The following is a 25,440-nucleotide window of genomic DNA, read 5'->3' as shown; positions in this document are numbered from 1 at the left end:
GAGGTCATTGGCTATGGCCCCTGTCACGAGTGATTTTATTTGACAGCATCATAACCTATTATCTGAAAATGTGACCCAGTTGTCCCTTCAAGAAAAATTCAATATGCAATTTACATCTTCCGCACTCCCTTTGTGCTAGCTAACAGATCAACTGTAGATCTCTGCTCAGCCCCAAAAGACACTTCTAATGAAAAAAGAAACAGCCTTGAGCCTCCTTCAGGATTTAGCAGCCAACTGAGAAAAATCAGGCTCTATAACTGAAGGCTGGGTTGGTGTATGCGGATAGGGAAAGACTTACTGAAAATCCAAGGACCCAGAGAAAACTGGTAAGCTTTCCAATGACAGAGGCTGGTCCCAAGAATCCCAGTTAAAAATAGTGTTGCTTTATTGACTATCATGAAGTCTTCTATCCTACGGGCTCGCATATTCTGTTCCCTTCCCTCTGCACTCCCTGTCTGCCAGTCAGCCACGTGACCTCCACTCCTGTGTCTTGTTTATCTTTCACTTTTCGTTTGTTTTGAATGTTGAATTTGAATGTCATAGAAGAGGTTACTCGCGTTTGAATAGACCCTTTAGTGATTTGCTCTTGTTCATTTTTGTATTGGAGTATCCATTTTTCTTATTAGTTTGTAGACATTATTTACATACTTTGTGGTAACCTGTTAGCTGTTAGCTGTTGTTTGCATTGTAAATATTTTCTTCCACTCTGGGCTTCCCTTTTCACTTTCGAAGGTGTCTTTTGGTGAACAGAAGTTACTAATTTCAATGTATCAAATATGTGATTTGTGCTCTTATGATTTCTTAATGGTTTGTATTTTTTATGTCCTATTTTAAAATTCTTTCCCTACTCTAACAATTGGAAATATTCTCCTATCATATCTTTGTGAAGTTCTTTCACTTTTTTTCACTTTCATGACTAAAAACAAATCTGGAATTAATATCTGTTTATGGTGTCAAGTAGGAGTTAAATTTCTTTTTTATATGAATATTTAATTGTCCCAATGTTATTGGTTATAGAGATTCTCCTTTCCCCACAGTTCTGTAATACCACATTTCTCGTAAATCAAGTGTCCACGCGTGGTTGTCTCTTTTGACTCTCTCCCTATTTCACGGTTCTATTTTTCTCTTCTGCACCATTCTCTTAACTTGTGCCAATGTCAACAGGTAGAACTTCATAGTCTTGCTCATCAGAAATCCAGCTCTGCTGTTCTTTAAAAAAAATTGCCTTGACTATTCTCGGTCCTTAGATTTCTAACTAAATTTAAAATCAGCTTATCAAGTTTCAATTTAAAAAAACCAATCAGAGGGAGTTTGCATTAAGTATATTGATCCATCCGGGAAGAATTAGTCTTTACAATTCTGATTCCTCTAATCCATGAACGTGGTATTTCTCATCAATTATTTAGATATAATTTTATATATTTTTAATAATAATATTTTATAGCTTTTTGCATTGAGGTCTTACATATCTATACTTTGTTAGATGTACTCTTTGATATTTAATATTTTTGAGCTTATTTTTATCTTTTGAAGTTATTTTAAATGATATCAATTCGATTGTTTTCTGGCTTGTTACAGAAATTTAAATTGATTTTAAAATATTGTTTGTAATAACTTAGCTCACTTATTAATTCTTTTATATTAGCTGTAGGTCCTTTTCAATTTTCCACTTACATAATCATATCATCTGTGAATAGTGATCTTTTATTTCTTCATTTCCCATAATTATGCTATTTTAAAATTTTTCTTTTCATAATGCACTGGCTAGAACCTTCAGGTTTTTCAATGATGCAAATTGAATAAAAGTGGTAATAAAATATTTGTCTTGCTATGAATCCCAAAAAGAAAACTTTCAACATTCTACCATTAAGTATGACATTCATCAAAGGTTGTTTTGTAAATATCCTTTATTAGGTTAAGAAAGGTCCTTTGTAGTCCTTGTAGTGTTCGCTTTTTAAAGTTATGAATGGATATTGAATTTTCCAAATGTTTTTTCTTTCTTTTTTTTTTTTTTAAGATTTTATTTATTTATTTGACAGAGACAGCCAGCGAGAGAGGGAACACAAGCAGGGGGAGTGCGAGGAAGAAGCAGGCTCATAGCAGAGGAGCCCGATGTGGGGCTCGATCCCAGAACGCTGGGATCACGCCCTGAGCCGAAGGCAGACGCTTAACGATTGCACCACCCAGGCGCCCCCAAATGTTTTTTCTGTAGCTATTAGGATGACATGTGATTTTTCTCTTTCATTCTGTTAATATGCTGAATTACATTGATTTTTTTTTCCATGGAAGACCAAAATTCAAAATTGCATTTTTGGAATAAACCCAATTTAGTCATTAATGATTATTTTTTAAATATTACTGAATTCTATCTGTAGAATATAAGCTTCATGAACACAGGTCTGTTTTACCCACTGCTGTGTTCCCATGGCATATTTGTTGAATGAATGAATCCCTTAGAATTGTGATACTCTTTAGTCAGCCTGCGAATAGAGAGCCCTAAGCCCCTGGTTACCTGACCTGGGGTCGTTTCTCCTGGCTGTATTGGGATTCCTTACATTCTAAATCTAGGATTTAGCAGATTCATGAATCACTTGCTCACTGGTCTCCTACACAACTCTCGCAATTGGCACAGATGCCTCAGGGCCAGACAAAGGACAAGGAGAAAAGGTGAAGAGAATGTACCAGATCTTGGTTATCTCCCTGAAGCTAATGCTGAAAATGCTAGGCTCTGGGAAGAACTCTAATCTGTTTTGTGAAACTCATCCTTGAAGGTGGCCTCTGAATACACTGAAAGAGCTGAAACACACGTCTTTCATTGGGAATCATGAAACAAGAAGAACCGAAATCAAAATGTGTTGTCAGATAACACAAACACATACATACCTATTTCCTTTATCATAAAGCCTAAGAAATGTTTTCAAATGTTAAGCAATTCATTTCCAAACATCTTAAACTTAATGAGAAAAAATAATCTCATTTTTAAAGGATCAATGTACCACGAAATTAACAGGCTAATTTGGAACAAACAGGACATGAGATGTATTATGATTTCTTTACTGGTGACATCCTGGTCCTAATTGTAAAAAAACTAAATCCATAAATAAAACATTTGACCTTAAATTGGTTTAGAAGGTTATAGAGCTCTTCATGACTCAACTTCTGCCCAATCCTGTCTTCCCTGTGAACTTTTGCCCTAGGGGTTTTGTGATTCATTCTAATTCTCCAGTAAGTCAGGTTTCTGTGACTCTAGATGTGAACCAAAACATACACACACACACACACACACACACACACACACACCCTCTACTTGGAACACTCTTTCCCATCAAGTTCTTTGGCAAACTTCAACCCTTCAGAGGGCTTAAATATCACTTCCTCCTAGAAGTGACAGCTCCCCTCCTCCATCCCCAAAATAGGAACCATGCCCATAATGTACTTTTATAGCACCTTGAATTTTTCCTCTCATTCATCAAATTTCATTTATTTGTTTGTTTTCCCTAGAGACTGTAAACTCTTAGCGGAGGGACCGTGCTATCTTGCTCACAGTTGAATCCTCAGCCCGGTAGTATTACCGAGCATATATCAGGGATTCAATAAATATTTATTAAATAAATGAATGAGCAATTTAAAAATCTTAAACTTTCTTACATTCTTGAATTATTAGTGCTAACCATGTATCTTTCTAAGGTGACTTAGAACTAGTTACAAGGTCCTACTGTCTGTATCTGAAGAGTTCCTAAGAACATAATTTTCCCTAAGGTGTAATGTAGATTAAGAAAGCAATATAGAGAAGGAGAGATGCCTTTGCCCAGTGCCCACTGAGAAACAGACTGCCTGGGTTTGAATTCCCACTCTACCACCAACTATCCTTTTGACTTTGGACAAGTGACTTAATTTTTGTGTACCTTAATACTTCTCATAAGATGGTGGTTGAAGGATTAAAGGAACTTAATACAGTACCTGGAACATAATGAGTGCCTAATGAATGCCATTCCCTTATTTGAGAGTAGGTTAGGGGATATTTGGAGTGCCTGGCATTCCCAGGAAGCTGGGAAAGAGGATCTCATTGGGAGGGAACATTCAGTTCTCTTGTAAAGGGATGGTGGGGATACCAGGGAAAGGGTGAAGCTTCGGTCACCTCAACTGAAAATGGAGTTGGGGCCGCTGAGTCCCCTGTCGTCTAAAACAGATACTGAGCTCCAACAAGGGGAAGGGTAAACTTATTTAAGGAGACATAGTGACTCTTCTTTAAATTTTCAGTTCAACCCTGAAAGACTAAATGTCTTCTCAAAAAGATGAACTTCCTTTATCATCATCTTACTCCAGGGAAATGTTTTGGAAGAGCAATAACCATAGGCATATTTGGGGGTCATCTGCTAACCTTTCCCTACCAGTGTCCAGATTAACTAGAGAAGAGTGGTTGCCTGAGTGGGTGAGAAAGAACAATGGAGTGTTTTGAAATGCATTAGTGTGTTCCATACTGTGGGTTGGCTGGCCTAATTCTTATCCCAAGCCTACTTCCCATCAGCGTCCTTCCAGCAAGGGGTGGACCTGTGGCGTAGCTCTGATGGATGAGATATAAGAGAACATTTATGTCCTGGAGCCTCTGGAAAAGTTCTGGGATTTTTTTGTTTTGCTTTGGTTTGGGTTTTTTTGCTTTTGTAGGGACCAGGAACAAGCCACTGCAAAATGTGCCATTTCAGCATATTAATTAGTTTGAATTAAAAGTTACTTAAGAAAAAGCCAATGTAAGAACACTCTGATCCTACCCCCCATCTCTGTCACCAGAAAGCAGGAAATAAATCTCCCATTTGAAAGGTTACCCTCCCTGTACTGTGAGATAAAGAGACATCCTTATGACCTGAGATAGGAAATTCAGAGCCAAGAAGGTTGTATAAGCACACCTGGTACTTTTACTAACTAACTACCACAGTCTAAATTCTGTTTAGAATTCCATATTAACTGAAGCTCCCAAACATGAGTTTTCTCTGTCCTATCAATTCCTCACAGATCTATTGTCTCTTCCCCTAAAAAGTATTAGAAAATGCCTGCCTTGGTCATTTCTTTGAGTCTCATTTTCATTATTGGGCCTCCATGCATATATAATTAAAATTTTGTTTTTTTTCTCCTATTAATCTGTCTGCCAATTTGATTCTTAAACCAGCTAGAAGAGTCTTGAAGGGTAAAATAAAATTTTTCCTCCTCAACACTTTCCTGATGAAAAAGACGGAATGGGCTAGCATGCCTCATTTTGCCCTTTCTTCTTCCCCCTCCTCTTTGCCTTGAAGGCGAATGCTTCCAAGTTAAGGATAGCAAAGGGAAAGACAGATGAGGCTGGGTCCCTGACAGCATCATGAGCTCCTGTTCCAGCCCTGGACTGCCTACCTCTCACCCCGTTATCTCAGACAGATAAACTCCTTTTTGTTCAGGTGAGTGTTGGCTGGGTTTTCTTACCTTTGAATGTTCTCCTAACAGACTAATTTGCTGCTACCCAGAGTTTTAGACTACGTGTACCTCCATTGCAATACTTACCCACAGCACCTTATAATCACTAATTTTCTTTCACTTCTACCAGACCTGAGTTCATTGAGAGTAGGGATCTGGGGTTATGTATTTCTTTATCTGCAGCATATGGTAAACACTCAGTGGATGTTTGATGAGTGAATTAATTTCAGTTGATGTATTCTAATTAGTGAGCTTGCTAATCAGGAACCGGTGCTGTGGAAGGATTTCCTCAGGTTTCTGGTCCAGCGGGGAGCAGGGCGGTGCTGCTTTACAGAAACCAGGGTTACCTTGGGACAAATGAGGGCTCGGGAGCCATCAAAACAAAAAAACAAAAACTTCTGCAATTTCCTTTATTTCTGGATGTATTATGACAAAAACAAATCAAGTATGCTAATAAATATAAAAATTCAGACATTTTTACCAGATAATGAAAACATGCTCTTCTCAGAGAATTAACCTTAACGGCAGAAGGGAGTGACAGGAACAACAAAACAGAGAAAAGGGCAAGACAATTTTTTCCCCCTTATTAATGTGACTGCTCCCTCACAGTACGAATCTTTATTTTGCCAGGAAAAATCTAGGCATTTGCTTTTTAAAGAATCTGGAGCCATGACTGATCCAGAAATGCCTGCTGTTGACCTTATCGGCNCTACCCCCAGCCCCACCCCCACCGCGCAGATGTGCTCGCCAAAGGTTATTTCTTAGGGCTCTGTCTTTCCCCTTCTGCCTTCTCCTTTGCCTGCGGCTGATCTCATTTCCTTCAGCCTCCTGAAGCTCCCGAGCCAATTTACCCAGAGCCTTTCTGTCGTTTGCATTTCGGCTGCCCACTTTTCAGCGTCGTTTCTATTTTAAAATGCTTATGTAACAGCTCTGGGTCCGCTGGGGTCCTTTGATTCTTGAAGATTTTAATCAGATTAGCTTGAATGCCCATTTCATGCCCCGTGGAAAATCTAGTATCTTCTCCAAGACTTCTCCTCATTGCCGGGAGGCTCTGGGCCAGCCTCACGGCCAGCTCTGGCTCCCACTTCCCAGCTCCGAGGAATCGCTGCTTTGCACCCTGTACTCACGCCGACTCCTTATCGCTACTTGCGTATCAACCGGCGCTGGAACTCGGAACGTTTCCTTAATTTGTATTTCTGTTTTGAGTAAGCCAACTAATTTATAGCACTAAATGTGACTTCTTCCTTCTAAGTAACATGTAGAACTTCTTCAGTGAATATCTATTCAGCACCTATCCTATGCCTGGCAAGGTCATGCCCGGGACACTTGAATGAGCGACTGATTAAAGTAGATTATTGGGAGGTAAGGTGACCCAGAGCCGCAGGCCCTGCCGCTGGGGGGCGGCAGCCAGTCCAGCAGGAAGAGCCGTGAGAGCCCAACCCCAGGTAGAATACTGTGGGACAGGAGAGCCAGGGGCACTCTGGGTTCCCTGTGCAGACACAGGTTTGTGGAAGATTCCATGTAGTGTTTGTTGTTTCTTGTCTCTGGTGTTGATCAACTGAGTTGCAGCCTCCCTTAAATTCCCTATCTCGTATACATTGGATTTCTTTACTAGAAAAGTCCTGTTTAGGAGTTCTAATAATCGGGCCAACACTGGCAAACAAGCCCCTCATATATGAGCACCTGCGAAAATCACGTTCACTGAAGACAAGCTGGTTATTATGGTATGGACCCACATGTTACCAGGAAGAAAAAAAATGCTACTGCGCTCAAGAAATAAAACTTGATTCTCTTGATCAATTAAGTTAACACAGGGTAGATCTGATGCCTTTGTATGAATTATTATCTTTCCCCAGTTTTTACTCATGAGCAAATGACTAGATTTTTTTTTTCCTTCTGCTTCTTGGCCAGCTCGCATAGAATGTTGTGTGATGACCCCTCTCTTTGAATCGGAGGTCTTCCGAATTTGAGGTGGGCTTTAGGGCCCTCTAGTGGCTTCTTCAATATTAAATACTAAACATTACCGTGAAACAGTAAGAGAAAGAAAATCCTCCCTTTAATTTGTTACATGTTAGCTCTTAGAAGCTTTAAAGACAGATATTGGAAAACTTGTGGTAGCTCACAAATTATTTTTTTCCATCTTCCAAAATGAAATATGTTATCATATCTTCATTCCCATAATAGCTACATATGAAAAGCATTCCTCGTTTAAGCATTATCACGTAAAGATCTAACATGTTTATATTTAGAATTAGCACGTTGCACCAGTGCACTTTGTAAGACCTATTTTACCTTTTTAATTGGCTCATTCAAATAATAGGGACATGGTGATGACCCATGTGAGTTCTTGGATTTTTGAGGAAAGACAAAATTTTGGCCTCCTGTGGAGGTTTTAGTCTATCCTGACAACTAAAATAATTTTCTTGCACCAACCTCTCTGCTTTTCTATACTATCCATTTTGAAAGAGATCAGTCTAGGCCCATCCTCACATTTAAGTGGTGTTGATGATTTCGTGGTGTTGTTACTGACTTCTCTCCATGCAAAATTCCTGAGCCGTCAAAAGCTGGCTCCCCAGGTATCACCAGCGCGAACAATCAAGGCATTTGCCAGAGAGGAACACTCCTAGAAAAATAAACGCGTGCAGAGGAAGACAGGGGAATGGCAAAGTCATGCTAATGTAGATAGTAGGTGTGATTTTTGGTTCTCGGTGTCCAGGCTGAGCATGAGAGATAGTTTCAGTTTTTAGCAGCTCTCCACAATTAAGAAGTCTTCATGGTGTCAAAGCAATACTTCCTGGTAAACGCACAAACACGTAGAGGAACAATACATACATTTGGAGTGTTTTACTCTTTAGAACGACTATATTTTAGGACTTTGAAGGACAGCAGAATCGGCCACCCCAAAATATGCCACTTTGGGCATATTGATTATTCTGGGTTTTGTTTTGCAATTGTTGAGTTCTAATGGACATATAACATATTAGTTTCAGGTGCAGGACAGAATGGGTACATAGTTGTATATATTGTGAAATGATCACTACAATAAGTCTAGTTACCATCTGTCACCATGCATAGTTCCATATTGATTATTTTGAAGTAAAGTCACATGACGAACACAACCAGTTGACCCTCCCTTGTCTTCCTGAAAGCAAGACCTCGATCTCCCACGTAAAAGTTACCCTCCCTGCACCCGGAGGGTAGAAGGCATCCTTATCACCAGGAACAGATAATTTAGGGCGAAGAAAGCTGTATAAACAAAGTTACTCCTTCACTAATTTACTACCCTGAGCCCAAACCCCTTTGTCTTGTCAATTCTTTACAAATTTATTGTTTCCTTGATTAAAAGATATAAACGCTTCCTGCTTTTGTCACTTCTTTAAACCTCGTATTTTTTTATGGGACTCCATACATATGAAATTTATTTTTCTCCTGTTAATCTGTCTTATGTCAATTTAACTATTAGACCAGGCAAAGAACCTGAAACGGAAAACAGGAAAATTTTTCCTCCCCCACCATTGTTTTCTATTGGCACATTCACACGGAAACAGTTCTCTGAAGGAGCAGACACAGTTTTGATAAGCTTTGACTCGTGGTGTCAGCTAGAAAGAAAATCTTAAAGCATAAAAAATTAGCAGGTAGGTAGGATGCCGCGATTCAGGATTACGGGACCGCAACGTGGACGCAACGGACTCCCAGCCTGGTATTTTGTATGGAGTAAACAATATTATGAAAGAGGCGGTAAGCAGAAGACACAACACTGACTCCAATGTTGCCCAGGGTTTATCTGCAACCTCTCATGGATTCAGAGTCTGGTGACCACCCTCGAGTGCGCGGTGGTGGGACAGGCAGGACTCCCCGTTGACATCTACCATGATGACTTCATTCTAGCCCATCAGCACCATTTCTGGGGTTAGCGTGCTTTCGTCAGTCTTAAGCAGGCCATGGTTTGAAAAGAGAAAAAGTGAAAGTTGTCAAACTAAGGACTTCAGAGGGGAGGGGGATGGGGGAATGGGATAGGCTGGTGATGGGTAGTAAGGAGGGCACGTATTGCATGGTGCACTGGGTGTTATACGCAAGTAATGAATCATGGAACTTTACATCAAAAGCTAGGGATGTACTGTATGGTGACTACCATAATATAATAAAAAATATTATTAAAAAATAAAATAAGCACTATGAATAAGCTAAAAAAATAAATACACTATTATATTCCTTTTTTTTTTTTTCTTTAAAGAAAGGGGTCAAGGAGAAATTGCATCAGACACTTGTTAAAAATGGCAAGACATATTTATTCAAGCCACTGCAGTAGAAGACATGGACTTTAGGACAGAACTGAGCTCAACTGCAGACAGCAAGGGCTGCTGGGGATTTATAGCCAAGGGGCAGTGGGAGATCTGTGGGTAGAAAATTAATGAGACTTGGGGCGCCTGGGTGGCACAGCGGTTAAGCGTCTGCCTTCGGCTCAGGGCGTGATCCCGGCGTTATGGGATCGAGCCCCACATCAGGCTCTTCTGCTATGGGCCTGCTTCTTCCCCTCCCACTCCCCTGCTTGTGTTCCCTCTCTCACTGGCTGTCTCTATCTCTGTCGAATAAATAAAAAATAAAATCTTTAAAAAAAAAATTAATGAGACTTGGTTAGGTATCAAGGTCGAGGAAGAGGAACATGATTAGACATCATGAATTGGGGGGCTCTCTTCGTAAATATTCGCATTTCTGGGATCCTGTAGTAGGGGAAGGCCTATGGTCAAACTGGTCTGGCAGACCAAGGATGAGGCCGGTCAAGAAGAGTGCTCAGAAGAGCCTGATCAGGGTTTGGTCAAGGTGATGGTCCTTGCCAAAGATGGGAATATTTGAAGATAATAACATTTGGGAGTGAGTGGATGAGGATAGGGGTCCAGTTGTGGTGAGTCCAGCTCCATCTGCCTTCATTCAGGGGTGCCTGGGTGGCACAGCGGTTAAGTGTCTGCCTTCGGCTCAGGGCGTGATCCCGGCGTTATGGGATCGAGCCCCACATCAGGCTCCTCTGCTATGAGCCTGCTTCTTCCTCTCCCACTCCCCCTGCTTGTGTTCCCTCTCTCGCTGGCTGTCTCTATCTCTGTCAAATAAATAAATAAAGTCTTTAAATAAAAAACAACATTTTGGATGATACATCTAGGTGCCCCCGCAATGAGGCTGTGTGCAAACTCTCTCCTGGCCTTTTGTCCTTGTGAGCATTCATTGGTCAGCTGTGCAAAAAATCAAATACCAGCATGGCTATTGAGGGAGGAGAGTATGAGGGGCATTTGAGGTGTGGGAGAAGGTTCATAATCTGTTAGAATCTATCTTAAAAGCATCAAGTGACCTCACACACTGTTTCCAGGTTGATCTCTTACTCCTCATTTAATTACGGGTTAATCTTATTTCATCACTGCCAACCCATGAAATGCACTTGGCTCTTCTGCAGCTAGCCAACCTCCTCTTAATACTTCATGGCCAGGGTCAAAGGTCAACACAACCTTATAAAGTAAAGCAACACGTAGAGGCTTCGTTCATTTCAAAAAGAAAATGTCTTCTGAGATTTCCTTTTTAAAATTGTTTTTGTATCTTCTCAGCCTTTTTAGGAGATTGAAGAAAGAACTCCAAGAAATAAATAAACCAAAAGCCACAATTTTCAAGGGAAAAAAAGACATAAAATTAATTCTGTTGTAAAAATACTTTGGAGTTCTCCTCCCAGTAGACCTGACCCATGAGGAGAGCCTGGGTTCTAGGAACATGGGTCATGGTGAAGACTCCTTGACCAGTCAAGTGTCGTGCACATTTAAAGCATAGCCATCCAAATGAGGGTGGCGTTTTGTTTTGTTTTTTGTTTTTGTGAATACCGTAAGACTATGCATTGTGGGATATTAAGATCTGTGACTTAAAAATAGGAATTGCCTATTACTTGGTATCGTTGTCCACCTCCTGAACTGACTCGGGGCTTCTTGAAGACAGCTGCAACGTGGGCCATGCCCAGGATATTGGGATAGAGAGACGCTCCCTGACTAGAGATCGGAAGGGCTACTAGAAATCAGCCACATGGAAGAAAAGAGAGTCCGCACATTCCAGGCAGAAAGCAAAGTATGCTCAAAGGCAAAGAGTTGCTATGCAAAAGCATAAAAAAATTGAGTTAATTATTATTTTATGTTTCCCTGGTGGCTACTGTCTTCTTTGGCTACATATTTTCTTTATTCTTTCTCATAAGATCTAAATGAATCAAAGTGTAAGGACATTTATTTTCATTGTCCAATTTCCCCAAGTCTTATTAGATCGTTTCCCTCATACTTTTGTCTCAACTGTACAGGGAAAAATGACAATGGGGAATAATCAATCCCTTCCTAATGACAGTCGCATGGCCCTGCGCACACTAGAGCAGAGAGCAAGAGTGGCGGCCAGCGTGGAGGTGGTGGTGCTGGCCCTGGCTGTGGTCCCAGCTCCCTGGAGTGGAGTGTGCGCATCTCCTTCCTCTTCCCAGACCTCAAATTGGTAGGGCGTGGTGGGCGCTTTGACACCACAGAAATCAGTAAATGCCACACATCTGGGCTTTCTCCCCCCACCCACCCCAGCAGACTAGTTTACCAGCACACCACGGGTTAAATGCCAGAGGTCTTGACAAAAAGATGAACTTTTAGGTGGCAGGAGAGAAGGAAAGAAGAGGTTTTGACTACCTGAAGAAGTGAAATGATCGTGAACTTTACATCAATTCATAATATTGATTGAACCAAATGAAACTTTTGATTTTCAACTATTTTTGAACCACAAAAAATTTCATATGGCTCAACCTAATACGTAGGCTGCAGGTAACAGAAAACCCAACAAATGGTAAATTAAATAAATAAAATTTCTCTCATGTAACAAGAAGTCCAAAGCAGGCCTGGGGTGATAGGGCTGTTTCATGATGCTGTCAGAGACCAAGGGTCTTTCTAGATTTTTGCCCTAACTCCCTTAGAAAATGGATTTCTGTGCTCACACTTGTCATCTCATGGTCACACCTGTCTGCTGTGTTCCAGGCATCATGCCTGCATCCCAGGCAGGAGAATGGGGAAGGTGAATGGCTATGTCAGTCAAGGTTATTGGTGTTGATCAGGAAGATAAAAGATTTCCCTGGTGCCCCATTCAAAAATTTCCCTTTAAATCTCATTGACCAAAATCTGTCACATGGTCACTCCCAGACCCAGAGAGAGAAGAATGAGATTACTACAACAGATTTAGACCAACCATGATTCATCCCCGGCACTGGGGTAGGAGGCTACTCTCTGGGAGGGGAAGAGCTCTCAGTCACCCCCTGAGCAGGCTGGGGTACCATTGGGTAGGAAGAGTAGAGAGGGGGTGGGGGTGGGTATAGGGAGGACAACAAATGGTAGCCCTCACCATTCCCTTCTGGTTATTAATCCAGACATCTTCAGGTTTTTAAAAAAAACTCTGACAAGATTTTCCATTTCTGGGTGTAAATGTATAGAATACTCTGAGTTATATATAATTTTTTACCCTGGTTGCTTAGCACTCTGCCTACTTAAGATGCAGCTCCAAACACCATTCAGTCCTACAGATCGGTTTTGCAAGGTTTGTATGATCATAATATTACAATCCATCCTTGAAAGCTCAGCTTCACGCTTTGGTGTATATGAGGCATAGTGGTCTGTTTACAGCTTTAAACGGTGAGCTTTAAAAAAAAATTAACAGGGACCTGACTTCAGGCGAAATCAGGGACCTGGCACCTTGACCGAACAGGTAGTTAGAAGACGATAATGATAGAAGACAATATATGTTTTTGTTTTGTTTTTTGTTTTTTTTTGTTCATCTGTTTGTTCGTTTTGTGAATAAAAAGCCTAATGCTGGTCATTTGGAGGAAGGGAGGGGGAGGGGGAGGGGGAGGACACTCCTCTGTGGTGATGACTGTATCCTTTAAGAAAGCCGATGTGGCATTTACCCACTCTGGTATTTCACAATCATGATTGGTAGCCTTGCTTCAGCAATAACGGCAGGGGTGCCTCCTTATAACCCCCAGTAATAGACTGGTCTGGGTTAACGACTGTTGATGCTTCGCTGTCCCGTTGATTTGCTTATGGCTGCTCTGTGCTTGGCTGGGCTTGGTTGAGAAGCATCGACAATGCAGGCCTTGGAAACACGGTTATAAAATACTTTTGGTCACATTTATGAGCACAAGACCTGGAATCAGGCGCACTCAGGTTCTAAGCAGACGAGGCCCTTTACTGGCAATGTGAGTTTGAACAAGTCCCTTAATAGCTCAGCCCCAGTTTCTTCATCTGTAAAATGATACTTTGCCAGGTCACTGTAGGGATTAAATGACACAAGTAAATAAAGCAGTTAGCATATGGTAAGAACGTAATAAGTGGAAGTTACTGTGGACGTTTACATGTGTCTGATTCAAAGAAAGTTCTGAAATGATGTCATTTGTGATGACTGTCCCTTTTATCATAACAAATATAAGACAGGTTTTGTTATAATAACTGCGGTTTCCAAGAACCAACACGCCATCACTAATTCTTTCCACACTTCCTTCCAATTATGCTTCTTTCCAATATTATCTGTGTATGTTTGGAGAATATCATTTCGCTTTTGTCCTTCTATCTTCGACAGAAAAACCACTCATTCTCCCAACAGTTATAAGTCTCATAACTTTGAAAATATATGTAGCAATGAAAGGAATCTCTTCTATCACTTTGAGGTGGTTGGAAAATAAGGCACTTAAAGGCATTTCTATAATTAAAACATAAAAATCATTATCATTATCTCTCAATCTCTACTTAATGCTCATTAGGAATAAAGCAATACATAAGATTATGTGGTATAATTCTACAAAGGGTCAATTAAAATGGTGGATTTGCCACCAACCACGCTATTCCCGTGGATTTGGTCCTTTATAAATACGGAATCACATTTAACTTTAAATCCAAGCAACCAGAAAGCTCAAATACGCACTTTTTGATAATCACAGTATAGTCCTATAGGACTCTAAAGAATTATCTGAATAACAAAAGAAATTAAAGCTAATTTAAGTTTAAGGGCAAGATTACGTTATTGCATTCTGGTTGTTGCTATATTACCAGTGTACATATGGCGTGTGTATCATGATACAATAAGTTAACAAATAATATTCAATGTTCTGAAAGTTTAATTTCTTTACAAATTGTGGTATCATTGATGTATTAGTTTTAGGTGTATGATAAAATTATTTGATATTTGTATACAGTGGAAAACGATCACCACAATAAGTCTAGTTAACACCCACCACCATACATAGTTATACATTTTTTTCATTTCTTAACTATATTGGCTAAATAAGAATTAACACATGATCTCCTATACATTTGTGGATGACTCGAGATTTTGCCATTGGCTATTTTATAAAACAGTCTTATGCCTCCATCCTACCAAAGAAAAGAATCTCACTGGACCTTTCCATAAATCCTGTATCAAGTGTCTTTAGCCTCAAAGAATAGAAGCTATCACAACACGAGCCACAAGATGGCACTCTAATAGCAGTAATACTCGAGTATACGGCAAACAACAAAACAATTTTTAAATCTAGAGTTAAAACAGATTATACGGATATACATTATATTATTGGGTAAATGAAAACATCAAAAAGCTGACTGTAAATATGAATTACATATACAATAAATTTTCTTTTCCCACTGACTTCTATTAAAAAATCAAAGATGTGTTTCCCTAGATAATGTGTTTCTTTAAATAAAAGTTGATATGTGTGATATAATAAATTATCATGTAAGAAAGCAACATCTTTTATGTTGATGTATTTGAAGGAAAATTCTATTTTAAAATTTTTTAAATTTAATTTTATTTTTTAAAGAGAGAGAGTGAGCAGGCCGGAAGGGCTGAGGCAGAGGGAGAGAGAATCTTAAGCAGGCTCCACACCCAGCTTGGAGCCCGAAACAGGCTCCATCTCCCGACCCTGAGGTCACGACCTGAGCCGAAATCAAGAGTCAGATGCTTAACCAACTGAGCCACCCAGGTGCCCCAGAAAATTATATCTTCAAACCTTTATTAAAATCTTAAAGATTTAATAAAGGTATTCAAATGTCCAAATCCAAATGTTATACAGTTAAGATTAATTTCATGTTTGAAATAAACTGCACTAAATACATGGGGCTAAAAATCACCCAGACATAACCCCTTTGAGTTGCTCTGAAGTGGTTTCCAATAGTTGCTGAAGGTTTTAGAAATAAATAGTCTGGGCCAAATTAAAGGAGAAGAACCGAACACAGCCGAGGCAGCAGTGAAAGCAGGTCAGCAAATGAACCAACCCAGCAGCAGACCCTGCAAGTCCCTGGAAGTTGTTGAGGCGATGGGAAAGCCCAATGACTGAAACGCATCATTGGAAGGGATGTGGAAATCTGTGAAAGGGTCCTTAGTGAGCCAGTGATTCATTTTTTTTTTTTTAATTATGAAGCTATGCCTGAGTGAGAACCGCATTCATGTTAAAATACACGTTTCTGAAGCTATATTATTTTATTCAAACATCATTGTTTATCAAATAACTCTTGTTTAAGGTCTGATTTTCAGCTGTCTCTTAAGTCACAATAAAATTCATAATGACGGGGTCACAGGTGCCCCACCATCTGGCTCTCCGTCCTTGCCTAACTGTTCTCATTGGCCACGAAGCTCCAATTCACAGTCCGGCCAGCAAGCCTGCTCACTGTTTTGAGCGCTGCTCCCTCACCCCCCATGCTTTGCTGTGGCAAAGATGGCAAATGCCCTTTCCATAGCGTAGGCCTGTTGCTGGGCTAGTCTGGGCCGACATTTCCCAGCCCCCACGCTCCCTTGCATCCAGGTGGGACAGTGGGACGAGTTCTTGCCGATGGAATGTGAGCAGTAATCATGCATGTTGCTTCTTGGCCAAGAGGATTAAGACGTAGCAGTGCCTTCTCTGTGCTTTTTCTCTCCCTATCTACCAAGGCGGTATGAACACACAGGATGATGTTGGAAGCCACATACGGAAGGTGATAGAGACTCCCTCAGCTTGGGGTTCTGAATGATGGTGTGGAGCAGAGCCTTTCTCCACTCTTATACCCTACCCTCCTGTCCACTCCTGCTACTCAACCAGGAACATCTGTTTTGGATTTTATAGGAGTAAGAAATAAGTTGCTGTTATGCTAAGCCATGAAGCCTCTACTTTTTCTTCAATACAGCCAGTAACCTTAACTAATTTATTTGTAAAGCTATTTTATTACTTGAAATGTCTTTTCCATTATAAGGGGAGACAGAGACTGGTTATTAGGCACCTATGTATTAGAGACATCATACTAGTGACGTCTTCATGGTGATTTCTATAGAGTATCATTTTGTAAACCTTCCCAATCCCAAGAGCTAGTCGTTACCATGTTATTGGCCGTGACTTATACTACTGGAAAATTCTGTTTAAGTGTAGGCAGTCTCTGACTTGTGAACATTTTATATTAGAAGGTCCAGCTGAAGACTTAATTCACCACTGGGGAGGGGGTTGAGTGAGCCAAAGATTGATGGGGAAAATATGGGAGATGGTCACATGGTATTCTGAAGTATTTAAGTCTGGCTGTACCATAGATATAAGCTTTGGGCTACGTAAAGAGATAATGGAGAAAAATAGAATTGATAGACAGTAGGCCCCAGATCAAGAATGCTATTGAATGATGACAATCCCTCACATTACTGTCTGGTAGATATGAATGACCCTAGAATTCTTTGCCCAAGTAGCCCCATCTTTCAAGTGATGGTGCTTGGGGGTGACTAGAGATTGACTTTGGACATATAGGCTGGGGTATCCACATGCCTGTGCCTGAGGTTTCTATGGTAGCAGGTGACCCAATGTGGGAGAAGGGGGTGGCTCTTCAAAATTCCTGTGTGAAACTTCAAGAAGCCTGATAACTCCAAATTTGAGTCTGACCTACAAGCCTTGGGACCTTCTGAGAAAGTTAGAAAGATAATGCCAGAAGTGGTGGGGATGACCAGGGGTACCTTGTGGCCAGGGTTTGTTGTGCTAGTTGGATGAAGCGAGGTGAGGAGAAACGGAGCCATAGGGGACACCACTTCTATCTGCCCCTCGCCTCGGAGTCCGAGCTTGGATTCCACAATCTCATGAGGGTAACATGGTGGAAGGAAGATCTTCATGTTGCTGTATGCAGAATGCTTAAGCACTTGGAAGCTGTGTAGGGGATGGGAAGACCCAGTGTGCTTGGAGAGAAGAGCAGAGGTGAATCTGAAGGATCCAACACAAGAACCCTGCAGGCCACTCCAGAGACGTGAGCAGTACGGAGCTTTGGGGGTTGCTAAGCAGAGCAGAAAATCCTGACAGACATGCTGTGCGGAATAAAGACTGAGCATGGGAGAGACGAGGAGAGAATGGAGAGATCTTGTGAAGGCTGCATTGCTCTTAAGAATGGTAGACATTAACGTAACGTGGGCATACAGAAATATAGAAACAGGCTTTGGTTTTTAAGATTTTTGGCATGAGAGATTTCAGGGTTTACATGGGGCCAAATCAAATGAAAGTTTTAGATAATATTTAAAAATTTTACTTTCTTCTTCTTTTTCAGGACTACTTTTGTTACCTCCATAACTTTTAAAATTTTGCATTTCACTCCTGTATGTGTATGTGTGTGTATGCATGTGTATATGTGCGTGTGCATACTTATTTTTTTATTTTTTTAAGATTTTATTTATTTATTCGACAGAGATAGAGACAGCCAGCGAGAGAGGGAACACAAGCAGGGGGAGTGGGAGAGGAAGAAGCAGGCTCATAGTGGAAGAGCCTGACGTGGGGCTCGATCCCAGAACGCTGGGATCACGCCCTGAGCCGAAGGCAGACGCTTAACCACTGTGCCACCCAGGTGCCCCATGCATACTTATTTTTAAAACAGTGTATAAAATTGATTTTTCCATAAATATGATCAAACAGTAGAAACTTCAGGTTGAGTGAAGTCCAGAAAGGTTATATTTGGAAGAGACAGGGATTTGGATGTCCCTGAAATCACTCAGCCTTTGTGCCTCCAAGTGCTGCCAGTGTGGACGCCTTTCCATGTCACTGTCCCCAAAGGCATTAGCCTCTAATACATGGAACCAATATATGGAAATGAGAATCAAAAGAGTATAATATTAAAGTTTAAATCAAGAGAGCAGATTCTTTTGGCTTCATTTTGGTAAAGATCATCTAAATTAAACATTAATTTGAGCCTATATGCAATTGCCTTGAGCTGTCTTCAAGAAAAGGTAACTCGTCTGTAGTTGTTAAATTTCGACAGGCAATTACATCCACATTAACCTTTTGTTGGGACATCTACAGGAGCGAGATGTCTCTAAATCATTAGCGTTCTTCTCCACAACTGGAAAATTCCATCACTTCCAACAAGTTTTCAGACTGGCTCCTTAGGGTCCTGTGACTGCAAAGTGCCAGTTAGAACATTGCAAACAATGGGCTCACAAGGCCTGGAAGAATTCCAAATCACTTCAGTGGGCTTATCAAGCCTTCTTCTGGACAATGGAAAAAATGTGGGAAATGCAGCAGCTACGTTAAAGAACACTATTGTTCAACACTGAGACGCCTCTGTGCACTGTGTTTGGATGCACTTTAAAGTTCACAGGATCAGGGCATCTCAAGTCAGAAGAGGCCTTACAAGGTCATTTAAATCTTTCATTCTCTTCCCTATTTTATATAGACAGATTTATTTATGTCAACACATTTTTATAATGTTAACCCTGTACCAAATACAGGTATTGCTGTGACGCAGCAAGAATAAAGCCCCCAATATGAGTCAGTAAAGACAGCACAACTGTTGGAGCGGATGTGAGGGAAGGTGCCATTGGAGATGTGGCCATGCTGAGTGTAACAGAAAGTTCCCAAGTGACATGATGAGGTCAATCTACCTTTTGACAATAATAGTTTTCACTTAACTGATCACTGGGCATGTGTTGGGGTTTTACATGTTATCTCATTGATCCTCACAATAATGCTCTGATGTAAAGATCTCCACTCCACGGGTGAGAAAAATTGAAGCTTGGAGAATTTAGGTAATAGACAAGGCAGAGCCAGATTTCAAACTCAGGCTTGGATGATTCCTAAGACCAGAAATTTCCTTGTACCATCTTGGCATTCTTGGTATTATATTGTCTTTCACTGCATTGATGACATAACAGACAGAAATGACATTTTCAAAAATCAAGATATTGAAAGGATTGGGGCATGACGACCATCAAAATTAACGAGAGGGTTCTTCATTTTTTGTTTAACCCTGATGTAGTTCTATACCTCTTACCATAAAATACAAACATGCACAAAACCAGGTCGAGGGAATCAGTATCTCTAAGGATAGGGCCTAGGGATCTGTATTTTCTAAAGTCACCTAGGTGATTCTAGTGACTGGTCTAGATTTGAGAAGTAGTGAGTTGATATGTCTGTCTTAATCCCCAGAAACTGTGAATGTGAACTTTTTTGGAAAGAGTCTTTGCAGATTCAATTCAATTAAGGCTTTTTAGATGAGATCATCCTGGATTATTTAGGTGGGCCCTAAATTCAATGACAAGTAGCCTTCTAAGAGACACAGAGATGGGAAGGCCACATGAAGGACAGAGGTAGAGATCAGAATTATGCCCCCACACCTCACAGAATGCCTGGAGCCACCAGAAGCTGGAAAAGGCAAGGAAGGATTCTCCCCTTGAGCCTTCAGAATAAGTGCAGCCCTGCCAACACCTTGATTTCCAGCCTCTAGAATAAAGAGAGAATCAATTTCTGTTGTTTAAGCCACGAGATGTGTAGTAATTTGTTAGAGCCTTCCGAGGAAGCTAATACAAGGACCTACAGATTTAGGTGACATAAAGTAGCAAAAGTAATTAAGGCAGGATTGAATATGGGAGACAGAAAATAATTGGAAATAGTATAGGACATCTTTTTGCCACTCAAGAATGCTCACAATTTAATAGGCTATTTTGATTTTGGTCTTGCACCATTCAAAATTCCATCTTTACATCATTAACCATTTCAAACATATTGAGCAGACTTGTAAATTTCTATTTACATTAACTGAGAAAGGTCATTCAAGTCAATGTAGTTAAACCCGCTGTGCTCGAAGGCTTTGTGAGTCCTAGAGCCTTAGGAAAGCATTATAATTCACTGCCTTGTGGTGGGGCTAGGCAGTTAGTGGTGAGGTTAATAAAACAGAGTAAATAGATAATAATTACCCAGAGAATATGAATCCACTAAGAGGGCGGGGGATGAAGGGGGAAAGGTACCTCTTTTCCTTTGTGCCTCTGGAAGTACAAATGCCAGTAACTTCTGTTCTTTAGCAAGAATAGCTCCCATGGTGAAGGCCTTCCCTCTCCTTTGGGAGACAGTGCAAGACAGACAGTAACACTTCCATAGTTAAAAAATGAGCAGAAGACAATTATCTATGGTCTTCTTGGATATCAGGCCAATAATTCTTTCCCCTATCTATTTGTTTTAAAATAGTATGTCATCTCTTCAAGGACTCAGAGCTGAATACCAATGATTTACATGTCAATTAAAAATAAACAAAAAGGCTATGAATTAAGTTCAATTTTACTGCCAGTTAAGAAAACATCCAGGGTAATGCTGGGCCAACCTAAGGTGATAGTATTTCATCTGTATTCTAGACTATGGAAGGACCTCTTGAGATGACACTAGTACATCGTGTTAGAAATACATCAAGTCAGTTTTCCCAAATTTATGTTTCTAGCTCTAACATCTTCCCTGAACTCCACACTGGACACTCCTAAACACACCTGACATCGCCACTTGGATGAGTAGCCAAAAAAAGAGCCTTTGATTCCTGCTGCCCCCCATTTTATTTCTTCCTCAGTGTCCCCTATCTCACCCCCGTTCACCAAATTGCTCAAAACAGAAACCGTGGAGTCATTCTCTCCTCTTCTCTTTCCGGCAACCTCCTTACCGCCCATCTATATCAGATAACATTGTTTCAGTCTTCCAGAAACATCCTGAATCCCACCACTTCCCCCAGCCTGCTCCATCCTTTGTTACCTAGGTCACCGCAATAACCTTTAACTGGCCTCCCTGCTTCTACTCTGACCCCCGCAGTTTGTTCTATAGCTAGCAACCAGAGTTTTAAAATATATATCGGATCATAATATGTCTTCCTTACTTTAAGCCTTTCAATGACTCTGGATTATTTAGCGTATAGGCAACTGTTGAAATTGAGATGCCCCCCTCCCCCATTAACTGTAGCTTTAACAAGACCAAAGGTCTGTTGATGATGCCTCCACAGATCAGGGACCCTGACAACCCATATTTTATTGTTCTACTGCCTATAAGGCTATAACCTTGAAGATACACATATTACTTTTACTCTCATCCTATTGGTCAGAAATTAATTGTGTTACCACATTTAACCATAAGAGAGGCTTAGAAATATCTTTGTTTCATGTAGTCATATACTGAGCTGGAAAGTATGGGTTCCATCAAAATAGCAAAAAGGAAGAATGGGTATTCAGGGATATTATGGTAGACTAGGGTGTGGTAATAAGAAGACCCAAATATGTTATAGCTCAACAAAATGAAAGTGCTTTTTTTTTTTTTTTTTTTTTTTTTGGTTAATGTAGGAGTTTTGGGAGAGTGAACTGGCTGTTGGCCAGACATTTCTCAACGTTGTCATTAGGGTTCCAGGTGATGCCGTGGCTCCGTCATCTTTAACATATGGATTTGAATGTTGCCATCAGCATTTCCATCCCAGAGAACAAGGAGGGAGAAATGGCCCAGAGATGAGTGTGTGAATGATTCTTATTGGCCGGTCTGGGAAGTAGCATGCATCACTTGCCCTCATGTTCCATTGGCCGGTACTCATTCATAGGACGCATCAAGGTGCAATATATACTGTGACATTTGGTCTGGCTATGTGCCCGGGAGAAAGAGGAGGACAGAGATTTGGATGAAACCAAGCAAACTTATTATCTCACACACAATAAATTCCAAAGTTTCTTCAGGCTTCCTCCTGCTAATTTAGATCCAGCCTCCCTGGACCTCTTTCTGGTCCTTGACTTACCAAGTCTGTTTTCACCCCAGGGGCTTTGCAACTGCTTTTCCTGTGTGGAATCCTTTCCCCCACATTTCACATGTCTTGCTCCCTCACTTCATTGAGTTCTCAGCTTAAAAACGATCTCCTCAGAGAAACCGTCCTCAGCCACCATTTCTGCCCCCTCCATATCCCTGATATTTTTCATCACCATCAGATCCTTCATCAAGTTTCATTTTATTCATAGAAACTACAATTTGAGGGCGCCTGGGTGGCACAGCGGTTAAGCGTCTGCCTTCGGCTCAGGGCGTGATCCCGGTGTTATGGGATCGAGCCCCACATCAGGCTCCTCTGCTATGAGCCTGCTTCTTCCTCTCCCACTCCCCCTGCTTGTGTTCCCTCTCTCGCTGCTGTCTCTATCTCTGTCAAATAAATAAATAAATAAAAATCTTTAAAAAAAAAAAAGAAACTACAATTTGTTCACTGCTTATTTATGGCCTATGCCTACTCATAACTTACATTTATTGGATAGTATTATTTGTTTGGTGCATTGCTATATCCCTAACTACCTAGGAAATTGTCTTGGAGGGCATGCAATAAATATTTGTGGATTTTCATTAATTAAAGGTAGAAACTCTCTTGATCACACATAAGATTTAATTTACCCTAACATTTATGAACCAATACATTTGCATTCTTACAGATTTTCTTTCTCAAAGAACATTCTCCAGGATGTTTAATATTTGCATCCATTATGTATAGAATGGGGATTATCACGTTCATATTTCCTAGAATGTTCGTCAAGATTATATGAGAAAATGTATGTGAAAAGCTGAGCATGGTGTAGGCCACATGGTCAAATGAGCAGTGTGTATTCAACCAGGGCTAGATATGACCTTTACTGCCTCAACTGTTGGATTCCTACAGCGAAAGCATTCAAAAGTACAGCAAAGGGGGAAGTCTCTTAATCATTCACATTCCTAACATGTTATGTTATCTAAATTTAGGGGGTGAAATGAAGGATCTAAAGCATAGCTCTCAGCTATCTTGATGGTAAAGTGAAAAGTAGGCAAGTTCTGAATTGCCTTTCATGGAATCAAGTAGTTATTTTATAAGAAACTATCAAGACTCTAAACCTTTCTAGTGCCAGTTTGGTTGCAATAATATAAGAGTATAGACTATTACAGTCATTCTTTCAACATGACCTGTTGAAAAGAAAGCAGAACAAAATCCTTCTGGTAACATTCTGCACTGTGTCTAATGCATTATTGAACTTGTCAGGGATTTCCATTGGTTTTTACTTTCAAATTAAGAATACCTTCAATCATAGAGTTGACGAATGACATCTGCTATATTCCAATGGACAGAATCATTATGGGTGAAATGGTAACACTAGCAAATCCAGTCTCCTGGATAATTCTTGCAAAAAGCTATGATCAAAACAACTTGTATGGGCAGGATCACCAGAAATGGTTCCCAAACACTGAAAGAGCCTGAGAATATTTAGCTAGTAAAAAAACATCGAAGTCATTGTTTTAAAATAAAGAGTTACTCTGTTTGTTTTTGTAGCAATCATTTTTTTTATTATGTTCAGTTAACCACTATACAGTACATCATTAGTTTTTGACGTAGTGTTCCATGATTCATTAGTTACATATAACAATCATTTAAAAAAAAATGCTCTCCCTTGACTCTTTAGAATAAATAGCTTTCCTCTGCTGTTCCTGCATAATTTCATAGATGTCACTATTGGGTTACCAGTGGGCAAGGTGAGTGAGCTGGCCTTAGTCTCCCTCATGGCTCACTCTGGCCCTGGCAGTTTCTCCTTCCCACATCGAGCCAGAGAGGGGTAAAGGTCCTGTATATGATGCCTTATCAGCCTAGCATACATCTGCTGGGAGGAGCTGGGATTTCTGACAGTGATTGAGGTGTGATTCCTGTGAGAGTGTCCATGAAAGGCCACACTCCTACCCCCGCCCAACATCCACACACACAGTTGTCACTATAATTGCTGTCCCTACTTTGTATTCATCACCCTGTTACTCAACCTTCTCTACTTCAAGTTGAGCTGCACCCTGGGAGATGTAGTTTCTACGTGGATATCAAAATAGAATTGCTGATTGAGGAGAAAGTTAGGTTATGACTTTGGCTGGCTCAGATGACAGCTCTACTGTTTCTGGCCAGTGCATTTCCTAGTCCTGGAGTTAAGAGCAGGCTGTGGGGGAGAGTCAAAGTCTTCCTCTTGCTTTGGGGTTGTTCTTGCTGTTCTGGTTCAAAGGGTAGCATTTGTGCCATCCACGAATGTTTCTCAATCCCTCCCCATTAATGATGCAGTTAGTGGAAAGTCCCTCTGAACTTTGACATATCGCCTCTTATTTTTAGTTTACAAAGCTGGTGCCAGATTTTTATCTTTTTGTAAATTGTCATGGGTATTTTAATAAGAAATTGAGAGGACGTCTGTTAGGTATTGCTGAAACTTAACCTGAAAATTTGTCTGAGTTATCTGCTTTTGTTTCTTATTAAGAAAGAGCAGTTGAGCAGAATGATTGACTCTGAAGGCTGATGGGATCATAATTACCCCCTAAGGATCAGTCTCAAATACTCAGTGTCTCTGACTCTTGGAGATAGAAGGGAAATGGAACATCATCTACTTTAAACCCTCACTTTATCTTAGGAATCTGATGGCTAGAGAGGATCAGTGACTTGCCTAAGGACTCAGCTCATTAGGGATAGAGAGCTGAGCTCATACTCCATATCATACTCCACGGCTAATATAGTCTGCATCTTCTATTTGCTGTAATTTGAATAGAAGCAAGGAGAGGAAAAGGGGTAGGAGAAATACCAAGCACTTATTGTGGGTCAGGCCTATGCCAGGTTCTTACATATATTCTCCATTTTGATCTTCCTCACAACCTATTGAAAGTATGTACTGTTATCCACATAGAGCCAGTAAAAGACTTAATAAAAGTAAAATAAGAAT

This window comes from Ailuropoda melanoleuca, chromosome 16 (assembly GCF_002007445.2).
Source record: "Ailuropoda melanoleuca isolate Jingjing chromosome 16, ASM200744v2, whole genome shotgun sequence".
Classification (NCBI taxonomy): domain Eukaryota; kingdom Metazoa; phylum Chordata; class Mammalia; order Carnivora; family Ursidae; genus Ailuropoda; species Ailuropoda melanoleuca.
Note: the sequence above shows the minus strand (reverse complement) of the source record.